This window comes from Phragmites australis, chromosome 23, assembly GCF_958298935.1.
Source record: "Phragmites australis chromosome 23, lpPhrAust1.1, whole genome shotgun sequence".
Taxonomy (NCBI): Eukaryota; Viridiplantae; Streptophyta; class Magnoliopsida; order Poales; family Poaceae; genus Phragmites; species Phragmites australis.
In genome coordinates, this window is record NC_084943.1 from 6426450 (window position 1) to 6435637 (window position 9188).

Here is a 9188-nt window from a genome sequence, read left to right on the forward strand (position 1 = left end):
GTCTTTTCAAAAATAATTTTCCTTAAAATCTTTCCCTCTTCAGCAGATGTCCAATTTTATATGGTCCACGTAGGCAAACTTCCAACCGCTTCCGCTCATATCCTTGTGCGCATCCCTATCGCCCTACTCGTCTCCCTTCCAGCGCTGCTCCTTCGTTTCCCAGCACCTCGTTTCCTGTTCTCCCAGCCTCGAATATTCCACCCCAGGCCACCAGACGCACACACCTGCGCACCCATCACCATCGCCATCCCTTCACAGTCACATGAGAGAGGATTGGAATGATGCGGCCGCGGACCCCGCCCAGAACACACAACGCGTATATCCGTCCATGAACACACCGCCTCGTCTCCCAGCACCGCCCCTATCTTCCTAAACGGTTCGTGGGAAGGAGGAAAAATTTGATCTGTTTTGCGATGAGTCATCATAGCTTTCTCACGCAAGAGGTCTTGGATTCATTGTCATCGAATGATGACGATGTATTCATTATTACTACAACACACATAGCACAAAATTAAATATCAACTTGACAATGAACCGCACAATGGCAGATTTGTCCTTGGGCATCAAGTAGTTCATCGAAACATACAAGCATGGCATTTGAGATTATATCAAGACTACTTCTTGGATAATCCTATGTACGACCCTACTTTGTTCAGACGTAGGTTTGTAATTAGTACATATATTTTTATTTATCTTTTTTTAGATCATGGTATGTATGCCTCATTCTTTTCATACCCGTGTAGGTTTAGAATGAGGCGTTCTCTATTTGTACGCATAATGTGTGCTGTAGAAGAACATGATGACTACTTTGTGCAAAAAAGAAATACAGTCGGTAAACTTGGGAAGTTGTTTGCAAAATATTATCGTATCATTCTGTATATTAGCTTATGGAGTAGCAGCGGATGCTACCTACGATTATGTTCATATCGGAGAAAGTACTGCTATAGATAGTCTGAAAAGGCTTGTCAAATCTATTATTGAAGTATTTGAAGATGAGTATTTGAGATCACCAAATGAGAATGGTACTGCTAGATTACTTGCACTTGGAGAGGCAAGAGGTTTTTCGGGAATGCTAGGATCCACAGATTGTATACATTGGAAGTGAAAGAATTACCCGGCTACATGGAAAGGTATGTACAGCTAACCTGGTGACGCTGGCAACCTCCAAAGGTTCCACCTGGAGCCTGACTATGATGAGGGTGTCCTAGAACATATCCAGGGCCATGGCAAGCTACTGCTAGACAGAGCTTATCTATAACCCCTCCTAAGGTGTCTCGAGTTTCAGATAGCTCTTCACAGAAGGACATTTGGTTCAAAAGGAGACAAGCATAGTACGGCTACAACATTTGTAACTGACAGGAAGCTTACCCCAAGACTTGTTGTCTAACTCAAAGCGCATATCCTTCTTCTCAAAAGACTTCTTGGAGAGTTGGTGGCCCATCTCGCCCAACTGATGGTCCTTCTCGGCCAGTTGCCGCTCCTTCTCGGCCTCATGCTCAGCCAGCTAGGACCTTAGCTCCCGAACTTCCTTGCGAAGGGCGTGTATCGGTGATATGGCCAGCTGCAAAGCCCTAGGTTAGCACACATAAGTCTATTAACTAAAAGGTTGTCTTACAGGGCAGTACTCACTGCGACAAAGGAGCCCAGGAAGTCCTCTGGGTCACAACCGCCCTGAACTCAGTTCCCTTTGATGACATCTCTCCAAGGTATTCTAGCAGGAAACCCATGGATAATTGGCTCGAGCTCCGTAGGTGTCGCGACTTCTGCCTCCCCGCTTCCTCCAGTAGAAGCTGGGGACTCGACAATCTCATCCCCCTATCCTTCTCTTAGGTTTCCTTCGCCAGGCTCAGAGAAGTTGTCCTCCTGAACTCGAGATTCTGGGCCTCGAGTGTAAGTACCGGCACTCCACGTAATGAATCATCCTCCGACAATCTATGAGAGAAGCTAAGAATCGTGTTTCTAAAATGTAAGAAGCGTGCCAAGGTGAACGTCCATACCTGGGCTTCTTGAGGTCTCATGTCATCCTTAACTTGACCACGTGGAGCCACATTCTCTTAGATGTCTTCTGAGGGGCGTCCACCTCGACCTTGGCTTTAGGCACGAACAAGGTCACATCACCAAGGTACCCATGCCAAAGACCGCCTTTCTGCAATCCTAGTCCGTCATCTACTCATGTTTTAGACTAATCGTTACCGTAGCAAAAGGGATTCAATGAGACGCCTGGTCTCACTTGAGGCACGAGTTACAGGGATGGAAGCGCGGGGGCTAGCATCGGGGCTAGGAATGGCGCCATTGGCTCGCTCGTCGACTGGTCACCGCCCGCCATTCCCTCAACCTCCTACGGGCATGTTCTCGTCGATGGGGACGAGGCTGGTGATGTTGTCACGGCACTCCCACTTCCACTTGGGCCCGTGACCTCCACAACTTCGATGTTGTCTGGATCCACATCCTTTATGCTCGTGTCCTCAGCTTTCGAGTTAGGCCTCCTGCATCCCGGGCGCTTCATCATCTGTGTAGACCACTACCCTAGATCACGACTATTCACAAAGAAGAAAATGAAAAGATTCATGAGACTTACCGACAAGATCTCAGCCCTATCCTCAGCTTCCATCTCTATGATGGGGAACATGATATTTGGGCAATTTCCCTCGAGGGTTTACTCGACGAGGAATTTGGTCCTCTGCTCCACTTCCACCAAGGAGAGAACTGTAGTAAGGAATAACTCTTAAGAAATAAGTACTTCTAAGCTACGACAACTACTCGGGATAGGCGGGGTACCTATCTCACCTTATTGGGTTGGGTCCTCTTTGGCTGTAAACTCCTAGGCCCTCAAAATCCTCGATCATATAGTACTTAGGCGTCACCTGATGAAGTCTCTAGGGACGTCCCATGCCGTTAGTCCCCGCTTGTAACATCGTGAGTTTAAGCATGCCAATTAATTACAAAATTTGCTCCAAATTAAAACTTTTTAGGATTAATTAAGCTAGCTAAGGGTTAAGAAAATAGTTATGTGGATGTATATATACAAGTATATATATATATACATTCATGTTTATGAGTGGTGCTAAGTTGCCTAAGTGTTTCAAGGTGCACTAGAATCAATTTCAAAGTAGTCTATGCATTAAGCAGATTCATATGCTTTTTTGAGATTTCTGTGGCTCTTTGTGTGGAGATTTGAAATTGAATGCCTCTCAATTTCAAATCTACTCTTAGATTCTATTCATCTCAAATTCCTTAAATTCAAATCCTCTCCCAAAGATCTTTATCCAAATCCAAATCAAGGTTCAAATGTTCCAAATGGAGTTGATCTTATTCCCAAGTCAAAATTCAAAAATCAAATTCAAAATTTTCCATTTTGAATTATTCTCAAAATCTCTCTCTCTCTTTTCTTTTTCTCTTCCCCTTTTCTCCTTCTCTTTTCTCCCGGGCCGATTTCCTCTCCCCTCTCTCTTTTTTGGCCCAGCAGTCAGCATTTTCCTATTTTCTCTCATCCTCCCGCCCAGCCCAACCAGGCAGCCCGCCCAGTCGTTCCCTTCCTCCCGCGCGCCGCGCCTGGCCTGCAGCTACGCCGAGCAGCCTAACTCACTCGTTCGCGTCCCACACGCCGCTCAGCCGTTCGCGTACCATGCGTTGCCCATCCGCCCGCGCGCCTTCCTCCCTCTCCTTCCCTCTTCCCTTTCCAGCGCGACGACGCCTCTGTCGGCCGTCGTTTCCTCGGGAAAATCTTCCGACTAGCCTCTGCGATATTCACTCGCTCTTCTCCCCCGCTTTTCTCTCTCTCTCTCTCGCTCTCTCTCTCTCTCTCTCTCTCTCTCTCTCTCTCTCTCTACTGCCCATGCCCCGCTGCCCATGCCGCGAGACTTTTGCGTTCCACACGCGCATGGACGGCGCAGAGCTCGCCCATGCCTCGAGAAAAAGGGTGGGCGCCGGCCGCCACCTCACGCCGACGTCCCATGATGCCAGCAACCTGTATCACCTCTCTCTACCTCTCCCTTCCCTCTATAAATAGCTCACCTGCTACCTCTCCCTCTTTCTCCATCTCACCTCACCCCGCGCTCTTGCCGTCGCCATTACCATCGTCGCGACCTCACCGCTATTGATCCTCTGACCATGTGCTGCCGAGGAGCTCCAGGACCTTGCTTCCATCCTTGTGCCGCCATCCAATCGCCGGAAGCCCGATGGGAGCCTGCCCGAGCCAGTAGCCGAGCAGCGCCACCACCGCCCCTTCGATAAATTGCCGGCCGCCGCCCTGCCCATCACCGTTCCTGTGCTCGGTGAGCCTCCTAGTTCCCTCTCGTGTCTGCATAGGTAGCATGTAGGTGTCCCCGGGGCTCCCTCTTAGCTTATCACTGCGCTCTGCCATGTGGCTATCTCTGCTGCCGTGCTTGTGCTCGCCGTCGGCATGTTTCTTCTCCGTAGTGTGGCCCAGCCGTCGTGCCATGATGCCTAGAGACGCTAGGCCTCCTTCCGTTGTAGGTTGGCACCTCCCAGTGAAGAGGAGGTGCTTCCCAATCATCTCGCGCCGCTGCGCTCTCCTCCGGCCGTCGTCTGGTAGTGTCTTCGTCGCCAGCTGACGTCGACGAGCTCCCCTCTGAGTCCGCTGTGCCCTGTATTATCTCGGCGTCTGCTAGTCATCGTGAGTCTTTGGCCGGAGCACGCCGCTAGCGAGCACTCCAGCACGGCTCCGCCGCTATCCATCCCCGCCAGGACGTTTTTCCCCCTTCGTCGCCTCGTGTGTCTACGCACGCACGCTCGTACCTGGGCCGCCATCTGTGCGCCAGGCAGCCCAGTCAAGCTGACCGTGGCTCGGCCCAGTGGTCGGCTGGCCTGGTAGGCTGGCCCAGCTGCCAAAGGCCTTGAGCCCGTGGGCCAGCCCAGAAACCGTAGCCGGCTAAACCACCCAGCCCAACACTGTGTAGCCCAAGCTCGGCCCGACCCATCCAGGCCCGAGCCCGACCCAATCTGGACCCATGTCGGCCCATCAGGTTACTGTTCAAGTGAGCTCAGGTTACTATTTAGTGGGTCCCACCTGTGTCCCCCACCTATGAATAGTGTTATTTCATAATTTTTCGATTTAATTTTTAGATTAAATCTTCCAGGAGCCATAACTTCTCCGTTCTTGCTCTGATTTCGGCGATTCTTTCGCCGAAATTCATCTAAAATCAAGATCTGTTCATCTGTCACATTATGATGTCTATTATAACTCATTTAGCTTTCTATTTGATGTTAATTGGTTCTTCTCTACTGTAGCCGTTATTGATCGTAGTCGCAATTATAGAGCAATCATAGTTCTACGAGTGTTGCATAGGAAGCATCAGGAACGAGGAGGACCCCGATTACAACAAGACTTCAAAGAAAACTGCAGTGAAGGCAAGTCCTATCTCCTTGGTCATATTGAACCTATATTTTTAAATAATATACATGATCAACTAAAACCGAACTTATTATCTCATATGCTATGTATTACGCTTTTACATAACTACTTGTAATAGTTAATCCTATCAAACACATGCCATGTCTTGAATATTTTCATCCATAATATATATCACCCTAGGTTTACCTGTTGTTATCTATAATAACGTTGGACGACGCCATGATATCTAGCATGCTTAAGATTGAATACGTCTCCTCGGAGATGTCGCTTTTTAAACACCTCTCCTCGGAGACAAGATTTACTGTTATCAATGACAACTCATATACCATGAATCCTTGATGGTTGTGAATTCCGTGATGGTTGTAAAATCCTTGATGTCATGTGGGATATGGATGGTGATGTGTAAAAATAGGTGAAAACTGTTTTGGCGCAAGCAGGTAGAGTGGTCCTCCAGGGAGGATGCTCTTGGGGGTTTGAGTTACTTGATGGTATTCATTTCCAATGAAGATGCCTAGCCCGACCGCTTAAGGACCGATTCTTGCGCCGTCATGCTTAGCCACCCTTGTGCAACCATGCGTCCTGTATGGGCAGGACTTGATTTTTCTTTCACTGCACTGAGTTGGGCATCATACCAGGAGGCTGAGAGCAACGAGCAGCCAAGGTTCCATCTGTCCCGCTGTTTGGAGGTTTCAGGGACCAGCTTTGGCTTAAAAAGGGATGCTGGCCTTCAGAACATGCAGCTCTGGGACTTGGTGTGTCTCGTGGAAAAGCCCAGCAGGAAAGGTATTTGGAGAGTCTCGGTATGATTCGCTCCTCCATTGGTAACGGTTGGAGGCTGAGCATATCGTGTAGGTAAAGTTGTACAACCTCTGCAGAGTGTAAATCTATTCGAATAGCCGTGTCCACGGTCATGGACGTGCGAGGGCATGGTCACGCTTGAATAGACTCCGGGTGCGTGTGTCTTGATGAGTGAGTGTGTGGACTAGATGTCCGTGTGATGAGGTTCCTGTCTCACTCCGCCAGAAGCTGTGTGGTACTAGAGGTACACCAGATGTGATAAAAGGGACTGTGGAGGGAGGTATAGCCCTTCCCAGGATCGAGAAACCCCAGATACAGCTCGTTGCTGATTTTTGAACTACTTAAAATGTTTTGAAGTCGATCATAGTTGATACAATTGGATATCTGCATAAACTGCTTTACACTTAAATCTAAACTGTAAAGTTTTATCCTTGAATAAACCCTTTATGCATCTATCAACACCTTGAAGTAGTATAGGGCTTGCTGAGTACCTTTCATACTCACTCTTGCTGTCATTCAGATGAAGAACCTAATGCCAACTTCGCTGGAGGTGAAGCTGGGGATGAAGAATAGTCTCTGAAGTCGCGTTCGTACTCTCGCTGCTTGTGGCTTGGGCTTTTGCTTCTGTTGTGTGTTTTTCTGACCGCTAGTCTAGGCTTGTAATATTCGATATGGATTGTAAGCCTTTTGTACCCAGAACCTTACTATTTACATATGAAGTTTGACTGTGATACTATGACTGTTATACTGTGCGTATCAGCTACGTAATCCAGGGATTGATACAGGAGGCACAGGAGATCCCGGTAAGGGGGGGTCTTACACCGCTCCTTCAAATCCCATATCTCGATGATGAGGGTCTGAGTTACGGTAGTGGTCTGTGGTGAATCCATGCACACCACTAACTCCAGGTGGATGAGGATGACAGTAAAACCACCTCTTGTGCCACCCCGACCAAGAGCTCTTTGCGGAGAAGCCGATGTACTCCGTGGACTTCCCTTCGCGGAGGCGGAATCTGGTGCCCTCGGCAACCCTACCTGATAACTTCTTAAAAATATAGAAGTATCAGAAAAGGTCAAGAGGGGGACACACAACCAAATATGCCTCACACAGGTGTGTGAAAAAGTTTAGCATGACGATGGAGTTGGATTGAGGTGGATGAGCTCGATGCCACAAAAGCTTTGCACATAGAGGAGAAAGCTAGAAGGGGGGAAACGAAAGCCGCAACAGAAGAAATCGATGAACACCATGGCCCAGGATGCGTCTGGGCTAGGGATCTCTTGATCCTCCATCGACGTGCGGGCAATTAGAGCACACGAAGGGATAATCTCGTTACGCTCCAACCGAACCAACACCTCCTCATGACGTCTGATGCCACCCATGCCGGGATCACGGACTTGATGGCGACGGAGGTGGAGGCCTCTTGTTTCTTTAAATTCTTGCAGCCCATGATGCCAGGAAGGTGGGAGAGAAAGGTTAGGGTTTTGGTGTGGTTGCAAGCACAAGAATGGAGATGAAAAAGGCAAGGGCTCAAGGAAGACGATGATGAAGGACGGAAATGTCGCATGAACTGCCTCCATTCCCTTTTATACAAGGACAGAGAGGCGCTCGATGATTCTCCGACTAGCATGATTATAGTTCCAACTACAACTCTAGACCATGATTTTCTGCACCAGCATCACATCGCATTTAATGCTTGGAATCTCTTTCGACGCATGCAGGAGCAGTTGGAATAGAACCCTAGAGAGACTGGCACACTACCCTGTCAGGCATGCACAGTTTTCCAACATCATCATGATCATCTACCAGGGAGAGGTTCTCTTCACCACTACATGAATTTTTCACTGCGATGGTTCAAATTTCAGACCTGACCAACAAAGAGTATTTTCTTCCCATCCTTTCAAAGGGTTGGGATTAAATTTCTCGGATGAGTCAGAATTCCTATCTGGATGGAATACCTACTTGGGGTCTTACATATGTACCTAGAGGCATTCAAAATCTCAACTAGATGACCAAGGACTTCCGAACACCCAGCTAGACCTTAAATCCTACCCGAGGACTCGAGTTATCACTCGAAGAAATAGCCTAACAAAACACTTTCTCTATGATGGGCAAAGTTTTTGATCCGTTATAGCCTCATTTCACATACTGATAGGGGGCTTGACGATGGGTACTAAAAAACTAGCGTATACTGGTGTTTGATATGTATACAGATCCCTTAGGATTTTCTGTATTCTCAAAGCATACGTTTGTGCCTAGAAAAGAATCCTCAGATGTATGGAAACTTCCCTCAAGTATCAGGGTATCTCATAAAATAGGAAGTCTATCTCTAAGGATAATAGAATCCTACTCGGAAAGGAGTCCATAGGCTACATGCCAACCCCCATATATATACGGAGTCAGGGGACCTATAGAGGACAAGTCAATTCAAGTCCAACAAATAAGTAACAAACCAACATAAGCCTTATGCACTTCACGATCCCCGAAGCTTTCTGTCCTCGCGATCTACATCGACATCTCACCGATACTGCACGCAAGGAGCCCTTGACTAGGATTAGATCCCATCTAGGCTAGCCAAGATCCCTCCTTGTAATCTATCTTGAAGATCAATACAAGACCACAAGACGTAGGGCTATTATCCTTCGAAAGATCTGAACCTATAAATCTGTGTTCTGGCTCACGATTCAACTACAATGAGTATCCCCTACTTTATTAAGGTATTTATAAGATCGGCGGTTTACTAATCGTCGACATGTAGCTTCATCCACTTCAATTGTTTCATCTTGTAGGGTGTCGTGCACCTTTCTCCACTTTGATTTGTATAAACCTTGCTTGACTTTTTATCAACAAGCCTTTTAATTCTCCAAATTTGGCCGAAGGAAACTCTTGCTTGTAATAGGTTGTGTTAAGGAATGTATTTTCACCAAGATATTTATATGGCTATGGTGGGGGAAATTCGGCGAAGTTTTGCACTTATTCCAGTGTAGAACAGACAATGCTGAATTAAAAAGACTAGAAG